Raw genomic sequence first — 22,297 nt, forward strand, 5'->3', positions numbered from 1 at the left:
ACACGGCACGGCAACGCTTCGGACGCGGTAGACATATATTTTTCGTTATGTTTATGCGTAATCAATAATATTACCGAGTTTCAGCCTTATATATATAAGACAATTTCACAAGTTTTTGCAACATATTGCAAAATTTTTTATTAATTATTGCAGCGATAACTTTTTGGTAGACTCGCGTTTTCTTCTTTTAAGTAAACTAATCTAATATTTAAAAAAATTCTGGCCTTATATATATTGTCGTAAAATTTCGGTCGCTATCTCCCCTACTACTACGAATACATTATTTTTTTCCAACTCCTGTTTTTCATTAACTTTTTAGAAAAGAAAAACATACAAATTATTTTAACAAATTGTAGAACGCAAACATTTCGCTTTGAATAAATCAGTGTAACATTAAATCTACAAGAACATAAAATATTCAAACATTGCCGTGAAAGAGAAAATGATATTTTCATGTGAAATTTTTACTGTGGAATATGTTGTATAGACACATTTGCATTAAAAAAAAAAGACCCGCATCTTCAAGAAAAAGGGAATGTGGATGCTTCATTTTTAATTAAATTAAATTATACTTATAACTTTTTGGAGTGGATCTTGCGAAAAGACAAAACTGGGGGAACTGTCGAGTTGCCAGTGGACGGTATATAGTAGCAATTTCGGTAATCACCACTTTTTTGAAATTCTCCCCCTCCCCCTTTATTTTTCACTCAGAGTGCTAAACGGCTTTTTTTTTTCCCCCCTTTCCTTTTTTTTTTTTTAACATCTTGAAATTAAAAATTTTACATACGTTAATCAATGTAAGTAAATATGTTTTTAACATATTTTATTCGTAAAGACAGCATCTTGGTTTTGGTGGGAAGGATTTTGCTAATTATTTAATGCCCTTTGCATTTGCACACTTTAAAGTCATTCAGATGAGGAGCAAGCAACAGGCGGGGGTGGGGTGGGGAGCCCTCCCCCTTCCAGAGCCCTTGGTTTTAAGATACACTACTAGTGGCAGGGGTAGCAAATAGGGGGCGAGATGGTGCAGCTGCACCCCTCAAAATTTTCACTAAGAGTAATAAAAAAAATGGATAAATTCAATTTAGATAACTTAAAAAATCATTTGCCTGCATTTTCAGAACAGAAAAAACTGATGGAGAATAGTTGTTTGCCTTAACTAAAGAAGTAATCTCTTCATGTTTTATATTTCAAAATTGTGTACTCGATGTTATGATGGTGCATCTTGTATGAAATGCCCGAGTGCTGAGACTGCACAATTTTTGCAAATAAACTCCATCTCATTTTACATAAATTTTAATGCTCATATTATAACTTAATGTTTAACTGTAAGTGTTCATTGATGCCTTGTAGAAACACATTTTAGCAACTCGATGTATTATATGCTTTCATGGAAACTTTTAGTAAAGATATGCTGTTTTTGAAAAACATCTCACATCAAAAAATACTTTCATATCAACAAATATATCTTGAGGCTCTTTACTTGACAATCTCTGAGTGACACAGGATGGGGTTCTAGAGTTAAATCTATAAAAGCCCTGTGGAAAAATTACTACAAAGCAACCTTTTTATTGATAGAAAATCTGATGTCATTTAAATATGTATGACTTTGAATTTTTGTTTACTTTATTTATACCGCAGAGCGGGTTTTTTTTTTTTTTTTTTTTTTTTTTTTTTTTTTGAACACTGTTACACTCGATCACAAAAATTTCAATCCGCTAATCTTAATTCATGGGTTGACAATTGAAACTCTTAGTAGTTTTCGCTCTAATGGTTAGTTGAACCAAGTGTGGAACTTTGTGACTACTTTCCATAACAGTTTTTACTGGATGCCAATGTAGAAGAGGTGACAAAACCCACATTAAGTTTTAGTCAAAATATTAAATCAATGTTTTGAATAAAATGATCAATTCAGTTTCTCAAGAAATTGAGACAGGATTTGATGAGATATATTTATTATTGGTCTTAAGTTCAATATTATGTAGATCTGTTATAGAAAACGAAAAAGAAAATATTACACTTATAAGTAATAGCATGAGGGAAGCGGAATTGTTTTTTGAATTGCGACTGTCCTTTTTATTGACGCAAAATAAATACTAGCCCAATTTAAAAAGCTTTCTTGGTTATTTTAAGAGAGGAATTTGAAGGAAATGTGTTTTTTGACATAACTTTCTTGCTTCCATTGTTTTTACTTTCTTTTATATCTAATATATAGAAGAAAGTATTGGATTCGTGCAAATTTTCGAATTTCGAATTTTGACGGATTCGAACGTTTTGAGGTGTGCTGAGTCCATTTCGACTATTTTTGGAAAATGTCTGTCTGTGTGTGTGTGTGTGTATGTGTGTGTGTGTATGTGTGTGTGTGTGTATGTGTGTGTGTGTGTGTGTGTGTGTGTGTGTGTCACGTCTGTGTGTGACCAGTTTTTTGTGGCCGCTCTACAGCAAAAACTACCGCATGAAATCGAACGAAATTCGGTACACATATGTGCCCCTATGTGAACTTGTGCCCATTGGTTTTTGGCGCGAATTCCTCCAAGAGGGGTGGAGCAATGGGACGTTTTTTTGAGTTACGCGTGCTTGCCATTCCTCAGGAAGCAACTGGCGGAATCAAACAAAATTTGGTCCATATGTTGCCATTAACAGGAACAGATGCGGATTCAAATTTGGTGTCAATAGCTCAAACGGGGGTTGAGCTATAGAACGTTTTTTGTCGTCAATTGTGACTGTTGTATCTCAAGAAATAATGAACGAAATGAAAGAAAAATTTATCGGCAAGTAGTCCTTAGTGGGTATAAGAGCTGATTTTATTTTGATGTCAACAGCTAAAAAGGGGGGGTAGCGCAATCGCCCGTTCTTTTTTTCCATTGTGAGTGCCCTATCTCAAGAAGTAATGCTACGTTCTGGTTGAAATTTGGAATATATGTGAATCCATATGTAAACAGGCTTTGGTTCAATTTTGATGCCAATCGCTCCAAGAGGTGTTGATTTTTTTTTTTTTTTTTTGAATAAAAATAGCTTTATTAATGCAACAATAAGAAAGATAAATCGTAATAGATTGCCGTCTGCGTATTTCTCGTGATTTTAATTGTATGGAAATGATCGGAAATATTATCTCAATGATTTAAAATTTTTAACTGTTGCCATCTTATGTTTGTTAATAAATAAAATATTTGTAATTAATTCAAGTAAGGCTTTTAAAGTAACTTTCAATTTTCGCTCTTTGTTTTGTTTTTACAATAATTCAGACATTGGGATGGTCGTCAAGTTTTTGCATGTGTAATTTTGTTTTTGTTACGAATATTGCTTCCTCGTCAAGCATGGGGAGGGATCAGAAAAAGGAAAAATATAGAAGAAAGTTTCGTGATGGCCACAACATACTAGTTTAACTGTTGCAATCAGGTCAGTCATTTTAAAGATGACTTTAGTGATTAAATTGAAAAAAAAAAAAAAGTAAAAAAGCACAAGTTAGAATTAATTTAAAGCTTCAGTCGCAAAAAATTAATTGTTCTTAACAAACCTAATTATTCTTCACATTTAAACCATTATATATTACCAGTTCTTGTTAACCATATGTATTTATACCGTACTGAGGAAATGGTTCATGTTCAAGAAACTCGACCCCCAAACGAAATGCTGAAATGCCGCCCCCTGACTAGTGGTAATACGGCACTTTATACAGGGTAGTTATGACCAATCCCAGAAGGCAAATTCTAGCTGCATTAGTGAGGTGATTAATTAATTTTGTGACATGGCGATTGACAGACAGGCTTGTCCTTTAGGGAGGTTAGAAAGGGTCAGTTGCCCCCCATGGCTTTGAAAAACTAATGATTTTCACATTTCAGTGGAAGTGGTTTTTGTAGTTTCCCGATAAAATTTGCGTTGAATTTATGCCGCTTTACCCCTTTCTCCCTCGAAAATTCGAAATAACAGGTCTTTTGACAGATGATTTTTTAATCGCCTTTTTTTTTCAATTAGTCGCCCAATGAGTGACGACTGCTAATTTTTCTCAATATTTCTGCAACATTTTTGCTCAACTATGTAAATTGGTGGCTCTATATGATGGACACGCAAATAAACAGACTCTCCACATAAATTCATGTTCAGTTTTATCAGGAAAAACACTTTTGGGCAAATTTCCACAAATGAGACTTAAATTCCCTTTTAGTCTTGCTTGCTGATCAAATAAATAAAATCATCGTGCGTCACATTACCATCAAATGAGGGAATAACAGATAAATTAAGTAAATTCCCATGTGAACAACGCTTCCAAAAATGGCGACTCTTACTGATGATAGCTAAACAACAATTTGCGCACTTCGATCATTTTGTTCCATTTTTCCTTGAAATGCGACAGACAGAGAACAGTTATTTCTAATTATCATAACACATGTGTTCTTTATTTTCAGAAACGTATTTGAAGCATGAGTGACAACATAATGCATTTCTTTCAAGTGCCATCTGAGAATGAAGTAATGTTTATCAATGTTTCCTAATGCTTACGTCTGGATTTATTACGTTTTTCTATTTTGTTTGGAATGTTTTGCATTTCTTGCAAATGTGATTAAAATATAGTATATGTGCTTGAGTGCTATCATTGCGTTTAAAGCTTTAATGCAAAAGTTAAAATTATAGTAATACATAATTCATTTCTGACAAATTGAAGTTTTTCGAATCGAGGATTACAACCAGGTTTTGAATATCGTTCTTCTTTTTTTTCGAACTTCTGTGCTCTATGGTTGGTTACTCATTTTTTCTTTTTTTAAGTAATAATTTTGTATAAATTTCAGTCTAACTTTTCATCAAGGTCAGATACGAGGGAGGGGGGATGGGGGATTCAAAAAAAAAAAAAGCAATTTCAGACTATCTTTGTTGACGTTAGGAGAAGGGGTCTGGAGGCCTCCCCCAGAGCATTTTGAAAAATTTAAGTCTTAAAAATTGTAGACACTTCACGAAGTGTTATTAAGGGAGGGAATGGGTTCACTGACTTTCCTTCGAAAATATTTTCGAAACTGAAGTTCCAAAAAAGCACAATTCATATTCTTTTTTAGATTTTTTTAGTGCAAATTTAAACTAGCGCGCCTTCGATCATGTTAGATTGACGCAACCTTCAAAAAATAATCATCTTTGCAGTAAAAAATGTGCGAAACGTAATATTAAATACAACCTACTGTTTAAAAATACAGCCGTGCCTGTCAGGGGGGAGGGGGGTCCCGGACATGCCGAAATTCTCTATTTGTCGAATAGAACTCCAAATTTTGCCGGTTGGATTTCCGAATTTTTCCAAATGATGATAATTTTGTTGAATCATCAGACAAATTTTACTGAATACAGTAAACTTCTAATTATCCGTGAGCGTATTATCCGCTAGTCAATTAACAATCAGGAACATGCATTTTCGCAGCAAAAAGCAAATACCAATGGCTGGGTTTTTTTCCCCCGGAAAATTGTAAATTTAAACTCGGACGTTTTAGATTTATTTATTTATTTGCGTATTTATTTATTTTTTGTGCTTTCTTCATCATGCATGCTCTTGTCTTTTATTGATGTAAAGTTCTGTTATGCAAAATCATAAAACCTTTTTATTGTACTGTATATATTTTCACTGTTTGTAGAAAATATTATGCATTAATATAGCCACGTTTCTTAGGAAGGATAATTTTTACCTTATTTGTCTCTCATTTTTGCCTTTTTGCAGTTTATCCGCAATTTTTAATATCCGCGGAACTTGAGCCACCCAATGGGGTCATTTCCAAAATTTTAAAAGTATTTTTTTCTGAAAGAGCATGCTTAAAAACATAGGATCTGACTATTTTTTAAATAATTTATTTAAGTTTAATTTAAAAAAAATACTTAAATCGGAGCGCTTTCATTGTTTACTCTTCTATCATGTGACATCACAAATGATGAAATGCCATTCAATGTTACCATTCACATAACAAAATATTTAATTCGCATCTTTACTCACGTGCATTGGCAACGATATGGTTGATAGCAAGCGTAGAGCGCAATTTTAATTCGCTGCTTGATTATCATAACGTGGAAACGTAGTAGAAAAATGCGGCAAAGTGCATCATTTGTGACGTCATCAAGACCACTCCTCGTTTGAAAAAATCGGACATTTTAAAAAACTAATTTAAAAAAAACTGTTGGGAAAATGAAAATTTTTTCTGGATCTATGTTTTTTTTTCTTTTTTTTTTTTTTTTTTTGCTCATTCTATCCATTTCAATGACTAAAAGTAGTACTTTTGACCGAAGGAAACCACCCCATTCCGCGGATAATCGAGAGTTTACTGTGAGGAAATTTTTAGGAGGTCCCAGGGACCTCCCGTAACTTTCTTTAGAGCTGCCCCTGGTGCCTGTTTATAGCGAAACCGTAAGTAGCGAATTTATGGCTATAACATAACAGCTTTAATTTCCCTAATTTAATTTTTACTGTGAACTAGCATTCCCGTGCCCGACATTGCTTTTGTCATGGAATTAGTAGGGAATAACAGTGCTTGGTGCACATAGTTACGAAAATCTCATATAATAATTACTTATTACCTATATTTTTTCTAATTTTGGGAGGGTCCCGAGGCCCCTGGACTCTTTATATATATGTCCTTGTCTTTAACCAATCCTTAACTGTCATTAACGATCCTTTTAAAGTATTGCTTTTCTTTTCCCGAGTAATGTCGGGAACGGGAATGCTAGTATATATATGTTCTCTCAGGACATTGATTTTTATCATTTACTTTTACGATGTGAACTAAAACTTAAATTCTTTATGTATATTATGTGATGATGTTCTTAAAATTTTCGTTTCCAGTTTTGAAAAAGTGAAAGCGAAATCCAAAAACGTTATTATTTGACTTGAGAAAAGCCTCGAAGAATCACGTGAAAAACAAAAACAATATCATAGTTAAAATTCGCTATCGACCAAAAGTTGAGATGACGTACTGAATAATGATTTGAATGGGGAAAAGCCTTCGAAAATAAGGGATTTAAATTTCAATGACAGGTTTTAATTTCCCAGAAATTAAGGGGTTTTAATTAATTTCTCATGAAGTAATTCATATTTCGAAAAATCCTTTCTTAGTGGATACTTTCGTAATCATGTGGACATGCCTGCCAAATTTCACGCCTTAGGTTTCATTGGTATTCTCTGTGCGTTGATATATATATATATATATATATATATATATATATATATATATATATATATATATATATATATATATATATATATATATATATATATATATATATATATATATATATATATATATATATATATATATATATATATATATATATATATATATATATATGTTATCTCAGGACATTGATTTTTATATATTAAGATTACTTAACTTTTTATAACGGAATTATAGCTATGAAGAAAAGTTGATTTGGTCTCTTCGACTTCGCAACAAGCGGTGGCGATTTTTTTTTAAAAATCTTATTTATTTTAAAGCAGGAAAAGTTTTTTTTAAAAATCCTTCTAAATGAATATATTTAAACATTTTTGGTATAAAAAGTTTTTAAGTTTGATATGATTTAAAGGATAATCATTCCTAATTATAGTGTATAAACGTTTAAAGTTAAACAATTTTTCAAATACATACAGAAAAACTTCCTTTCATAACAAAGGGGGAAAAATAACAAAATTGGTGCAAATACTGCAACCTTTACTGCAATACTTTTTTTTAATTTTGAGGGTACGTAGTTCCACGGACGATCAATGGGGTCGTTTCCAAAATTTTAAAAGTATTTTTTTTTCTGAAAGAGCATGCTTAAAAACATAGGATGTGATCATTTTTTAAATAATTTATTTAAGTTAAATATTTTTAAAAAATTACTTAAATCGGTGCGCTTTCATTGCTTACACTTCTGTCGTGTGACGTCACAAATGATGAAATGCCATTCAATGTTGCCATTCACAGAACAAAATATTTAATTCGCATCTTTACTCACGAATATTGGCAACGATAAGGTTGAAAGCAAGCATAGAGCGCAGTTTTAATTCGCTATTGATTATCATAACGTGGAAACGTAGTAGAAAGATGCGCCAAATTGCATCATTTGTGACGACATAAAGACCACGCCTTGTTTGAAAAATTGGACATTTAAAAAAAATAATTTAAAAAAAAAACTGTTGGGAAAATGAAAGTATTTTCTGGGTCCATGTAATTTTTTTTTTTTTTTTTTTTGCTTATTCTATCTATTTCAATGACTAAAAGTAGTACTTTTAACTGAAGGAAGCCACCCCATTGCAAGTTTTGTTTGTCAAAAAAAGAATGGCAATGGTTTTTGGAAAAATAAGTTTCGATTACGAAGTTCCTTTTTCAGAAATTTCATACGGTGGGGGGGGGGGGGGGGGCATCGTGACACTTGGCGACTACGTTGTCTGTTTGGCGCTGGGATGTTGAAAACAGCGCTACTCAGATAACGAAATGTCCATGAACAAAATTGCAATTCAATGAGCAGTTCACGAAAGTGGCAAATGATGGCGTTAAACGGCAACCCTCTTTGTTTATTTCCGCTGACGCTTCTCCCGCAATGCACTACAATTCTAACAGCAAATTTGAATATTTGAAAGTGACTGAAAGTTCATGAACGATGAACTATTCAGTGAATAATTTCTCTTTCAGGACAATTTCCTTTATTGCTTCCTCCCTATACCTTCCAGAAAAGTGCATTGCCTCTTCAAAAGCAATAGAATACCTATGAGGATGATTCAGAATTAGATTATAATATTTAATACTTAATAAAAGTCATTTATACGAAGTCGGTGAAAAATAAAATTCTATTAACAACTGTAGGTATCAAGCAACCTAATAGGTGTTCCTGCTGTTGAAAGTCAATAACTGTTTCCAGTTTCCGACTTACGTTCCCTAAACTTGCATCCAGCCTTGACACTAATATCATTTTGCCACTGCTGCGACGTATAAAATTATATATGTGTCGACCTCCGCACAGCTTGTAGTAGTTACCTTATCAGCATAATGTCGTGTTCCGACTGAAGTACAGTAATAAGATGTCTCATCTTCAGCGTGTGTTATCGAAACCGGATGAACTTGACGCCAGCAGGACATCTTGCTTTGATACTAAAGCGTTTCTGCATTTCCTTGGGAAGTGTCTTGGGAGCATCTTTTTCATCTTGGAAGAAGTTTTTTTTTTCTTCTTATTTATGTTATTCAAGGACGACTTTTAGCATTGTTTTTATTTTTTAGGACTCTTTTAGAATTTTTTAGAGTTTTGGTAGATTTTTTATTAGTAGACCCCAGATTTTGATGATCTAAAAAAGTCATTAGAATAATTTAAAAGTGTCCCAAAAGCCTTAAAAACAAATAAATAAACAAAACTCTAAAAGCTAAACCAAAATACCAATCTAAAGCAATAGCTCTTTTTAAAAACAATTCTCTAAAAATCAAAAAAAAGAAGAAGAAGAAGAATCCTGGAAGAACACATTTTCACAAAATTTGAAATAAATATGAAGAAACATTAGGAGCAAAAATAGGGATACCTCTTCTAAATCTGCCTCACAGAGTGTTGAAATCCGCTGCTATGGTACGGTTAGAAATTTAAGTAAGGAAATTCAATGAGACTACTATACCTATATATATATATATATATATATATATATATATATATATATATATATATATATATATATATATATATATATATATATATATATATATATATATATATATATATATATATATATATATATATATATATATATATATATATATATATATATATATATATATATATATATATATATATAACTTATTTCCCTAATAAACTCCTATATCTGCCTGAAAGACGGATGTTTTGAAGGATAGAGGACCCAAACACTGAAGTAAAATTTTCTGAAGACTAAAAGCTCTTAAAATATGCATACAAGAATCACTGAAATCATTTTAAAAAACAACATTCTAAAAGTTTTATTTATTTATTGAGCAATCACGACTGCTTATTGCTTTCATTTGACTGTTTTGATGTCCTATGATTTTATTTTCCCACCAGCACCCTCTACAGCACCACCGTCGACCGGCCGCCCCACGATGCTGCTCCTCTAGCGAAAACCGTCTCCAGGTTGCGTCAATATCCTATACTTACACGTATACATACATGCACGTACACACACCTATAAACACATACACACACTCATACCTGCACACAGACACAAACACACATGCCTACACACAGACACAAACACACATACCCCCTACACACAAACACACATACCTCCACACACACATAAACACACACGCCTACATACACACACACACACACACACACACACTCGTGATTGCGAAAAACATAATTTGAATTCAAGATGTCAAAATTCAAATTAATTATTTTTATTTTATTATTATTTATTTTTATTTATTTATTTATTTTATTTTTTTTGTTTTGTTTTAGAAAGTGTTGCCAGCGCAAAATTTTCGAAAATGGCAACCCAAAATTTTTGGAAATTTCGGGTCACCCTGGTTAAATCCTAAGGTTAAATCTTCTATTTAAGGATTCAGTAGGTATTGAACTACATTTTTTTTTCAAAAAAACCGTTAAATTCAACCCATAATTTTAAATGACGCATGTGGTCAATATCATTTTCTTGTAAATCAGTTATTAGCACTTCAGCAAAATTTTAATAAAAACGAATGATTTGAGTTTAATTTCTAACGTAAAAAGTGTGGGAGCGCTATACTGCCGTCCCCCCCCCCAATTCCCAATTTACAAGCGACGATAAAACATTGTATGAAAGTAATATGTGTCACAAAGAACCACCTGGGGTGACAATTACACAATTCTGATAAAAAGGACAGATATGACCAGTAGCGTAACTACGGGGTTTGGCGCCCCTCGCGTACTTAAAAAATTGAGCCCCCCCCCCTCAGGGTCGGCGCGATGGGAAGCCATCGGAGGTCACTGTGACCTCCCCCCATTTTTTTGGGGGGGGGATACATCTGACTAATTGATTCGACAAATTTGGAGACAGTGTTGCAACTTTAATATCCTTATTTTCATCAAATTGTTTTCAATGATGCCCAATGTTCTTTCGCAGTAGATATTATGAATGTATGCATTCTCGAATTTTATCATTCGGCAAATTGAGAATTTTCAATCTTCCCAAACATTTTAGTTCTCCCCCACCATTTCACATACTTTCAATAAAACCAATAATATTTGCAATTCGTTAATAAATATAAATTCTGTGCGTTCTTGAACCAAATGAGGATAAACATTTTTCAGTTTCGTTTATAGTAATAATGTATTTATTATTTTTTTTCTAAACAGCTTTAACATATAATAGAATGTTTCAAACTATTAAGAGAATGTACAATAAACATAATTTACACATTTACTAAAATAAAGAAACAAACCTTAAATAATTTTTTAACAAAAATCAAATTATTTAAAAAATTCTATTATAATTAGGAAAGCAAAGCAAATACAAAAAGCATTGCTAATCTGAAGTTGACTAAAAAACACGACCATTTACATACAGGCAAAATAAAAGTACTATATATCGCTGATTCAGGCCTCTCAATATTTTGTACAAGCAAGGGGTTTTTATACTTTTATTATTTATTATGATGAGAATAAATACTTAGCCCAAGAAAATCTATACACTCCAAACTATACACGACAAATTGTCGCCTCCTCCCCGAAAAAAAAAAAAAAAAAAAGGAGTTAGCTAACTCAATGAATCGGGACAGAATTTCACGCCACGGGTAAAATTCCTTTTTATTTTCTTTCAGGATTAAGGATTGTTTCATTTTCCTCTCTAGCTCTTTTTTTACGATTTTTTAAAATTCTTATTTATTATAGCATTTTTCTACTTCATAATCAGTTTCTCAAAAAAAAAAAAACTTTTTTTTTAATCAGTCAAAATGCCGCCTTCCTGATTGCTGCGTCCCTGGCGAGAGCCACTCCTGCCAACACCTAGTTACGCTACTGGATATGACTTATATGCTTAGCACGATAGTACAGCTTTAATTTTCTTGAGTAAATTTCCTGAATTCCACCTAATCTGTAAAAATCGCTCAAAACTAAAAAGAAGCGTAGGAACTAAGCTCCCGTGAGCTCCCGTGAGGTTCGCCATGAATTTAAAATTTTGGGAGGGCGGAAATTCTCAATTTGCCGAATGGAACTCCAAATTTAGCCGAGTGATGATAATTTTGCCGACTGGAACTCTAAATTTCGTCGAATCATGAAAATTTCACCGAATGGAACTCCAAATTTCTTCGAATGTTGGTAATTCGGGCCGAATCGAACTCCACGTTTTGCCGAGTGGAACTCCAAATTTTGCCGAATCGTCAGACAAAATTTGCTGATTAAGGTAATTTTTGTGAAGTCACAGTGACCTTCCGTTGTGCGCCCCTGGCTCCCATGCAAATTAAGCGACATGAGCACTGCTGACCATGTCACTTAAATTTACCTGCAAGATCTGACTGAACGTTCAAGCATCGTCTTTCAAATCTGACTTTATCGCCCCATCTTCAGTGAGAAAATTTATAAGACAGCCCCTCAGCAAATGGTCACCACTTTTGTTGCGTTAAAAAATCGTGGCATTGAAATGCCGAAAGGAATATGTGAGTGGAATACATAATCAAGAATGTGCGGAAGAAAATGCCATTATCCTTGAAAAGCGATAGAATAATTGCATTAGTTTTAGACACTTTTTAAGTTTAGTGCGTATCATTAATCTTCTGCAGCAATGCATCATACAAAGGTGAATGAAATTAACTCTTGTGTCTCTTTTTTGATAAAACGATGGCTTAAAATACTGTGTAACTCTTTGAAACATTTGACTACTGAATTGGAAAAATTACATATAAATATGATAGATCACTTTCTTCTTATTTTTTCATTCATGTAATCATGTTTATCAAAGCTCTAGGTTGCTACTTCTTCAGTGGTTCGAGCTCGCTAGTCTAAGAATGTGCAGAAATGTGGTAATCGTGGTTTGAGAAACACTAGCTGGTTGTCATCTAATATGTGTATCAATTTATTGATGGTCGGCACCCCAGCCCAGGGTCACAAACTGTTATATTCGGTGATAGATACATATTTCTGAAAACGGAAGTTCTTATTAGTACTGTTTAGCGAAACTAAAACAACCTTGCAGTTAAATAATCCAAATAATTTGGCTGAGCAAACGTTTCTGCAACACTTTTCAACGAATTTGTCAACCATTTAAAATAGCCTTAAAGGGCGGATTCAAATTTTTCACAGAACTCTGACAAAGGGGGCCAGTCCAATCATATTATACAAAAAAAAAAAAAAAGGGCTGAAATAGCAAAACAAGATGTAGTTCTGATTTTTAATTTTTTTTTTTTTTTTTTTTTTTGAGTAAGTTAGGGTAGTGTAAATTGAAGTTTACAGTTTTCAAAAACCTGTTCAAGCTGCGTTCGGACTTTTTAAATTTTTTCCCGCCCTGTTTTGCCAGCACCCATAACTTATATAAACACACATTAGAGTCTTATTATATCATTGTTTGCTCCCTTTTTTAGAATAGGAGATTCCATATTGTCTTGAAAAGTGTTTTGTCTCATTTCTCTGAAAATCAAATTTTCTGATTATTTGTTTGTTTTGCGATTGTAAAAGAACTATTGAATCTACAGATTTTGTTTTTGGCTTAAATGAAAGCCAAGTAAATGAACTATAACAGTATATCCAAGTTTTTTTACTTTCTTCTATATCTAATATATAGAAGAAAGTATTGGATTCGTGCAAATTTTCGAATTTCGAATTTTGACGGATTCGAACGTTTTGAGGTGTGCTGAGTCCATTTCGACTATTTTTGGAAAATGTCTGTCTGTCTGTGTGTGTGTATGTATGTGTGTGTGTATGTATGTATGTGTGTGTGTATGTGTGTGTGTGTGTGTGTCACGTCTGTGTGTGACCAGTTTTCTGTGGCCGCTCTACAGCAAAAACTACCGCATGAAATTGACCGAAATTTGGTACACATATGTGCCCCTATGTGAACTTGTGCCCATTAGTTTTTGGCGCGAATTCCTCCAAGGGGGGTGGAGCAATGGGACGTTTTTTGAGTTACGCGTGCTTGCTATTCCTCAGGAAGTAACTGGCGGAATCAAACAAAATTTGGTCCATATGTTGCCCCTAACAGGAGCAGGTGCTGATTCAATTTTGGTGTCAATAGCTCAAACGGGGGTTGAGTTATAGAACGTATTTTATCGTCAATTGTGACTGCTGTATCTCAAGAAATAACGAACGGAATCAAACAAACATTTTTTGACAAGTAGCCCTTAGTGGGTATAAGAGCTGATTTTATTTTGGTGTCAACAGCTAAAAGGGGGGTAGCGCAATCGCCCGTTCTTTTTTTCCATTGTGAGTGCCCTATCTCAAGAAGTAATGCTACGTTCTGGTTGAAATTTGGAATATATGTGAATCCATACGTAAACAGGCTTTGGTTCAATTTTGACTCCAATCGCTCCAAGAGGTGTTGATTTTTTTTTTTTTTTTTTTTTTTTGCGAATAAAAATAGTTTTATTAATGCAACAACAAGAAAGATAAATAGTAATAGATTGTCGTATGCGTATTTCTCGTGATTTTAATTGTATAGAAATGATCGGAAATATTATCTCAATGATTTAAAATTTTTAACTGTTGCCATCTTATGTTTGTCAATAAATAAAATATTTGTAATTAATTGAAGTAAGGCTTTTAAAGTAACTTTCAATTTTCGCTCTTTGTTTTGTTTTTGCAATAATTCAGACATTGGGATGGTCGTCAAGTTTTTGCATGTGTAATTTTGTTTTTGTTAGGAATATTGCTTCCTCGTCAAGCATGAGGAGGGATCAGAAAAAGGAAAAATATAGAAGAAAGTTTCGTGATGGCCACAACATACTAGTTTTTATTTATTATTAAAGTAGGAAGTCATGTCCAAATTTGGGGTGAAATTTGATCGAAGAATAATATTTTCATTTTTCGCCAAAAATGGCCAGTTTTTGAAGTACGATATCTTCTAAACTATTGGTCGTACAGAACCCCACTTGAGCTTAAATTGTTCAAAATTTAATGTGCTTTAAAACGGGCATCCACATTTAACATCAAAAGTTGGATAATTTAAAGGAAAAACTAAAAAAAGTCCGAAAATTTCGCAGTTTTTCGCGAATTACGCAGCGAGAACAGGTTTTTGAAAACTGCAAACTTAGATTTACACTACCCTAATTAACCCAAACAACATATAAAAAAATCAGAACTACACCGTGTTTTGCGATTTTAATGTCTAATATGACTGGACTAGGCAAAGGAATGGTGAAAAATAATGGTTGGCTGCAGGCCGTGGCGGTGGAAGGGATCGAGGCAAGGAGGATAGAAGGGGGGGGGGAGGATAGAAGGGGGAGGGGATAGAAGGGAGGAAGTTCCATAGTACAGTAAAACCTGTGAAGTTGACCACCAGTGTAAGTTGACCACCTGTCTAAGTTGACAATTTTTTTCAGGCACAGAATTAGCCCTTTTCATATAAATCAACTTCTGTAAGTTGACCTCTAAAGTAGTACATCGCAAGGGGTCAACTTACACAGGGTTTCACTGTATATCAAGTTGAGTGATTGCAGTTCCTGCTGCTGAGTTGAGGGATGGTATCTTTTGCTGACGCTGTTAACTTTTACGAGGGTTTTAGGTATGGTTTCGCACTGGTTAAATTGTTCATCTTTCGTTTTAGGAATATCAATATCACTGAGCTGTGTTTTGTTCTGCTATTATTGAGGTAGGACAAAGAGGTACACATTTTCAACATTTGTTTTTTCTGAAGCCATAATCTATGATTTCTACATACAAGCATGTAGTCATGGAAACAAAAGAAAAATATCTGAACCCGTTCCGAAACCGAAACTAAAACTCTTATAGAGGGATGCCCATAGTCTAAGAGCATAGGCGGCGCACCCCCCACCCCACCCCCAACATCAGCACAGCCTTGTTAAATTATTTTAAATTACCCCCAAACAGAACGTTTTGGTAAGTAAGGAAAAAAGCTAGGTGACAGTGACATCTAATTTTTATATCCTAATTTCGAATGCTAAACAGGAACACTCAAATTTGCATCAGGAGCCTCTGACTGGACAGGTGGTCGGACAACGCCCTCTTCCAGCACCATTGCCATGCAAATACTGCCGTGCGCAGGTAAACGGCAGTATCTGCAGAAATAAGTTTTCGAGATATTTGAAGAAATGTGTGTCGAATTCAATACTACCGAAAGGAAAATGTTGGAATTAGATGCTTTTTTCGCGCCTTTTTTCTTAAATTTTAGCTGTGACCTGTTAAGCAAGCTTGTACAGTAAAGCTAACGTACAATAGATGACAAAAGTGCAAAATAATTAAAAAGGAAGTTCTGCAGTTACTGCCCTTTACCTGCCCACGGCAGAATAACCTTTTTACACTTTATCTTGTGTTGCAGTGTTGCCAGATGGTCAAATCCAGATTTCCCCAATTCCCTTCCTACTTTTCCCCAAAAAGCGATGTTTTCTATCAAAATTCCCCAAATTCAAAAATTATTTTTACACTAATATTTTCATAAAATGAATCGACTTCCTTTAATATTTTTGTCTCCTGAAGATTTTTTTCCCCCAAATAGCCAAATTTTCTTATAAAATTCCCCAACTTTTTTTTTCTTCCCATTTTCACTTCTTTTTTTTTTTTTTTTTGTCTTCTTTATCTTTCTTTATCTTCTTTACTAATAATAAAGCTGAAAGTCTCTCTGGATATCTCTCTGTCTGTCAGGATCTCTGTGATGCGCATAGCGCCTACACCGTTACGATGATTTTCATGAAATTTGGCACAAAATTAGTTTGTAGCATAGGGGTATGCACAACGAAGTGATTTTTCGAAAATTCGATTTTGTTCTTTTTCTATTCCAATTTTAAGAACATTTTCCCGAGTAAAATTATCATAAGATGGACGAGTAAATTACCAAACTATCATAACGTGGAACCGTAACGTGGGCAAGTCAATTGGCGAGAAATTCATCATGCATTATTTGTAAATATACAGGGGTACCAAAACACATTTTAATTTTCTACTACGGGCAAAGCCGTGCGGGTGCCACTAGTCATAAATACAAGCGCCTGACCGACAGATAAGAAATAGCCAAATGTTTTTTTTTTCTACTTGCATTTACTACTCTGCTTCTGTATGTACATTTAAATTATGATTTTTTTTATATATTTATCCTCATTCTTCATCACACTTATTTTTATCTGTTTCACGTAGTTACTAGTTACTCACGCAAAACATTAATGCGAATTCCGTAGCATAATATTCCACATAATGCGAAATCCATAAAGTTGATCAAAGCTAAACCAACGCTGTTTGATACAAACTGTAACTACTACTTCTTGTCGTGAATCTCAATACGAAAAAAATTCTTTTTTCCCCGAGGTTTTTTCTTTCCCCAGGTTTTCCCCAAGAAAAAAAATTTTCCCCAAAGAATTCCCCTTAAAACTCATTTCCCCAAAATTTCCCCAGAGATACCAAATTTCCCCAAAATGGGGAAATTTCCCCCAATCTGGCAACACTGTTGTGTTGTGTGATTTCATATGAATAAAACTAAACTTTTACTGATGAGATGAAACTAAAGTTGTGAGTAAAAATTTGGAATCATATGTTTGGTATTACATGTTGCCCTTGATGAAGTTACATTGAAATCATAGGCACAATGACGCATTCACTGCATTTCAGATTTGCAAAAAATAATGGTTTAAATTAAGAAATATGACAAAAACTTTTTGCTTATTTTTTTTCTCTTGCTCAAAATTTTTCGTTGCTATTTTTATCTGCCATTGAAATTGTCAGTGAACTTTCCATTACGCAACTTTGATTTTGTACTCAAAGGCTTACGCAAGGTGACCCTTTGCTGTGAGAATGATTATATAGCGTGACTGGAACCAATCTTTAACTAGAAATCCCGTTTGTTACATCTCATGCTCCGTAACAAGAACTGATAAGCAAAATCTTGGTGTCATAATCTCGGTGTAATCTCGGTTTTAATTCTTGAGACAAAGAAGCGAAAAACATAGCTGTAAAGTACTGTTACTTTTAACTTCTGGACTCGTCATGCGTGAACATTTAAGTCTGGTTATTGTTCCGTTTAATAAGTACTGGCTTTTTATATTAATTGTGATAACTTCAAGAGGCATCTGAGGAGGAATTCGTTCTCATAACGGCTTCAAAATTTTTATGAGATGATTTATATCTTAATTGTGTTCTCAAAAAGAGGATGGACAAGAAAAGAATTCTGAAAGGATTATTGACCATTGCCCCAGGAGGCTCAAGATAAGAGGACCCAGAGTCAGGTAGAAAGTACAAGTTGATGAAGGCGATTTGAAGCTCTTTGGTGTGTTTAACTATAATAGTAAGATGGCCTATAGAAAGGAATGATCCAAAGTCTCGAATTAAGTCAGGGCTTTTCAAGGGCTGTAGTGCCATGACGACAATGATTCTCAAAATTAGCCTTCTCAAAAGGAAAAACGCACCCCATATGGTGGAACGCTTGAAACAAGGAACTTATTATTACCGATCTGACTTGAGTTTGATGGAAGAGATAAATTATTTTTTATTTTTAATGGTTGATTCTATATTAATACACTCATAAACAGTATTCATGCATACATCGGTCAAAAGGGTTCCAAAAAAGATCTGTTTGGTTGTTCAGAATAGCAAAGGCAGTTTTGGAAATCACTCCGCACAAGCGTACAAAAATATCATCATTGCCCAGATTCGATCTGGATTCATTGCTTAAGACGATCTACTCCAAGTGGAGTGGAGGCGACAGCGTGAATACTCTAATAAAGTCTTTTCTTCAGCGGCACACCGCACTCAGAGCTGGTGTGTATCATGGGTGCTATCGAATGCGAAACAGGGTCACCCCTAATATTGATTCAGAGCACCATGACAGCACAACGGTACATTAGTGACATGCTTCAATCACATGTGTTGGAGCTCATGTTGGCTGGGCTCCCATGAGCCATTTTTCAACAGGACAATGCCCGGTCACACACCGCAAGGGTGTCAGTGAAACTTCCTCTTCCACATTATCATCTTCTCTGGCCTGTGCGATGCCTTGATTTGTCACAAATCGAGCATATCTGGTGTCACCTGAGACAGTAAATTGGATAGCCTATGAGTTTGATAGAATTAGATGCACGTTTACAGTATCTGGTACGGGATGATGTGGAACATCGTACGAAACTGTTATGCCCCAATACTCGACTGTATCGTCTCGTGCTCGTACAGTGGAGTACTAAAACCGCCACTCGGGATTTTTCCAGTATTAAATATCAATTCGTTTTTATTTTTATACTAGAAAGTCGCCTGTCAAGGTATGACGGGTGCAAATTGCTTCCACTCTTCTACATTTGAACAAAGCCATTGCCTGTTAAGCGATATTTTGATAGTTGAAATAGTAACTCTAACTCCAGTGGATTAACCCTAAACTCCAGTAGATAGCGATAATTGTTTTCATGTCTTCATTCCTCTGAAATGACACAGTCTTACTAGTAAAACAGTTGAGTTGTCGGATGGAGTTCAGCTTTGTCAGAATAAAGCCTTTCCCTCAGGGTTGGCCGGATTGGACCCAATTGGGTTGGACCCAATGGGTTTTTTTGAAAAAACCCATTTAAAAAAACCCATTATTTAGCCCACTTTTGGGTTTTTTTAAATTTTTTGAGAAGTTTTTAAAAAAAGTAATTAATTTAAATATTTTTACAATTTAAACTTCTATTTTATTTGTTCTTCACCACAGACAATGGACATAAAAAATGAATTTTGAACTTTAATAGTATTTCTTAACTCTTAACGGCATTAAAAATACCTTCAAAGATTTAAAAAATATATATTTAACTTTTATCTTTAACTGGTCAATAAATAACTCGAATTATCTTGACCAAGTCCTGTCACGTCTGGTTTTCTCAATATTTGTAGATTGTACAGAGGAAACTACTCTAGCTAAAAGGCTTTCATGTGAATTATTTTGTGCAACCCGACACGTCACAAATTTCGAATCAACAAGTTATATTTTTTAGAAATTAACAGGTTTTACAAATGGTCGGACAGAAAACAGAATAGGATGTACAGTATTTTCATTATCTTACAAAAAAGTTTAATATTTCTTAATCTGTACACAGAAATAGAAAAACAGGCAACATAAAATTCAAAGAAATGTCTTGATTAAGCTGGAATTCAGTAAATAGGGATTTAAACTACTTGAGGTTCTACAGTAGTTTTGCATAAAAAAAATGAAATTTAATAAAGTAAAATGCAAAAAAAAAAAAAATAGTAGTAATTAAAAACGAACAATAGATTTTATCACTCAAGAAGTAATTTTGCCTTAACTGTTGGTAATCATGGAAACTAAAAAATCTGAAACTTCACCATTCTTGGGTTTCGTCGTCTTTCATACTCTTTTTCAGAAAACGCTGAATTTTAACTAGTTTTCCAGCTTTTTTTACCCCAAGACAATTCTTTTGCTTTGTTCATATACTTACGCTACAATATGCTACAAGTACCCTACATTTTTCCTAAAAAAAGACAAAAAAACCCACATTTCTTTTAAAAAACCCAGATTTAGTTGGGTTTTTTGGGTTTTATTTAAAAAAACCCAAAAAACCCTGGGTCCATGGGCTTTTCTAAAAAAACCCGGGTTTTTGCCAACTCTGCTTTCCCTGCATGTTGACCATTATCAAAACACATTATCAAATTATCATGCCGTGGCGCGAGTTTCATTGTTGAAACTCGGGGGTTACTCGTTCATTGGCTATTATATATAAGAGTATCACTTTCAGTGTTGCCCTCCCGTATGTAAAACATCGTTCCTGTCTAGCGGTTATCAGGATGAGTAACCAGGTAGAAAAGTAAAGGAATCGCCCGACACATCCTTCAGATGACAATCAACTCATCACGCGTGCCAAAATCAAGTGCCGCTACCATTCTTCTCCGAATGAGTTGAAGCAACTTTTTATAATTGATTCAACTTATCTAGACATTGCCGAGCGTTCGTTCTACACACGAGTTGAGTCAACTCGGTTCAGTTTTAACAGCGTCGTGAAGCATCTGCTCGAATAAATACAAGAAAATTTGATTCAATTAATTTGCTTCGTGTGAACACAAAAATAAACACCCGTCAACTAGTTTTTCGAAAAGTTGATTCAACTAAGCGCCTCATATGTAGGAGTCCGTATTCTCTTGCTTTTTTAATTACTTTCGTTCTTATCTTAAATATTAATAAAAATAAAAGGATAAAATAATAGTAAGAATATTATTTCTATTTCAGGAATTGATGTTATAGCAGTTTATGGCGACAACGAGAGAAACGGACGGAGAGAGGACAACTCAGCCCAGTATCTAGCATTTTACAACTTGCCAGTCTGATGTTAAAGACGCATCTCAGCATTCCTTGCAATCGAGAACAAACCAACCGATTAAGTTGGTATCAAAGATTCACCGCAACTTCCAACATGTATTACCATGCAACCAATAATTTACCCATCTGATATTTAACACTCAGCTCATCATGTTTTACCTTGCATTCGACAACTTATCAGTCTGAAAAACTACATCCAGCTTGTACTACCTCGCAATCGACTATTGTCCATTTTTCACTAGAAGTCACTTCGACACGCCTCCTCGAACGCAGAGTTCCATTTTACCCGGGGGTGATCGGTAAGCTATCCACGCGCTTCTAAATGAGACAACCAAACAGCCTAAACTTAGGCGAGCATTTTAATGTGCAAAAAGTCTTAGTGTCCTTTACATCACTTGCTTCACTTGTCTGTTGTCATCAGTGATATTCCATAGGCAGGGTATACTCCATATTTGCCGTATACTCTCAATCATTTTTAGACATATGGCGTATATTCTCAAGTTTCAAAAAATTTCATATCATGACATATTATGTATATGATCGCATATTCATATTGTGCGTAAGGATTACTGGGAGTATACCCTCAGAAAAATTGATGGGAACATCACTGGTTGTCATTTTAGTTCTTCTTACATTTTTAAAACTGCTGCTTTCATAACAAAATGCTATGATCCGAATATACCTTCTGCCGAAAACAGCGAAATAGAATCATCGAATACCACGTGACGAAAGAGGAGTCAAGTGCCTTCTTGTGGAAAACGAACAATACTTACCAGACTGATACAAGGGTGCGACATATCAACCCTTCGGAGAGGGCACTATGTGCCTTGTGGTTGGGATATTGTGAAGATTGGATATTGGGATTGGTATCAATCGATAACGTTAAACATGGAATTTACAGCAATCACATTTATTAGC

General features: G+C 34.3%; 1 long non-coding RNA gene across 1 annotated transcript in view; it reads left to right on the plus strand.

Annotated features, from left to right (window-relative positions):
* LOC129224448 (uncharacterized) overlaps positions 1 to 21,721 on the plus strand; it is a 49,833-nt gene extending 28,112 nt beyond the window's left edge. Inside the window, exons 2-3 of the long non-coding RNA XR_008580691.1 lie at positions 4,407 to 4,469; positions 21,290 to 21,721. This is a non-coding gene — a long non-coding RNA (uncharacterized LOC129224448). The remainder of the gene's footprint in view (positions 1 to 4,406; positions 4,470 to 21,289) is intronic.
* Positions 21,722 to 22,297: the final 576 nt, after the last annotated feature.

Source organism: Uloborus diversus, chromosome 6, assembly GCF_026930045.1.
Source record: "Uloborus diversus isolate 005 chromosome 6, Udiv.v.3.1, whole genome shotgun sequence".
NCBI lineage: Eukaryota > Metazoa > Arthropoda > Arachnida > Araneae > Uloboridae > Uloborus > Uloborus diversus.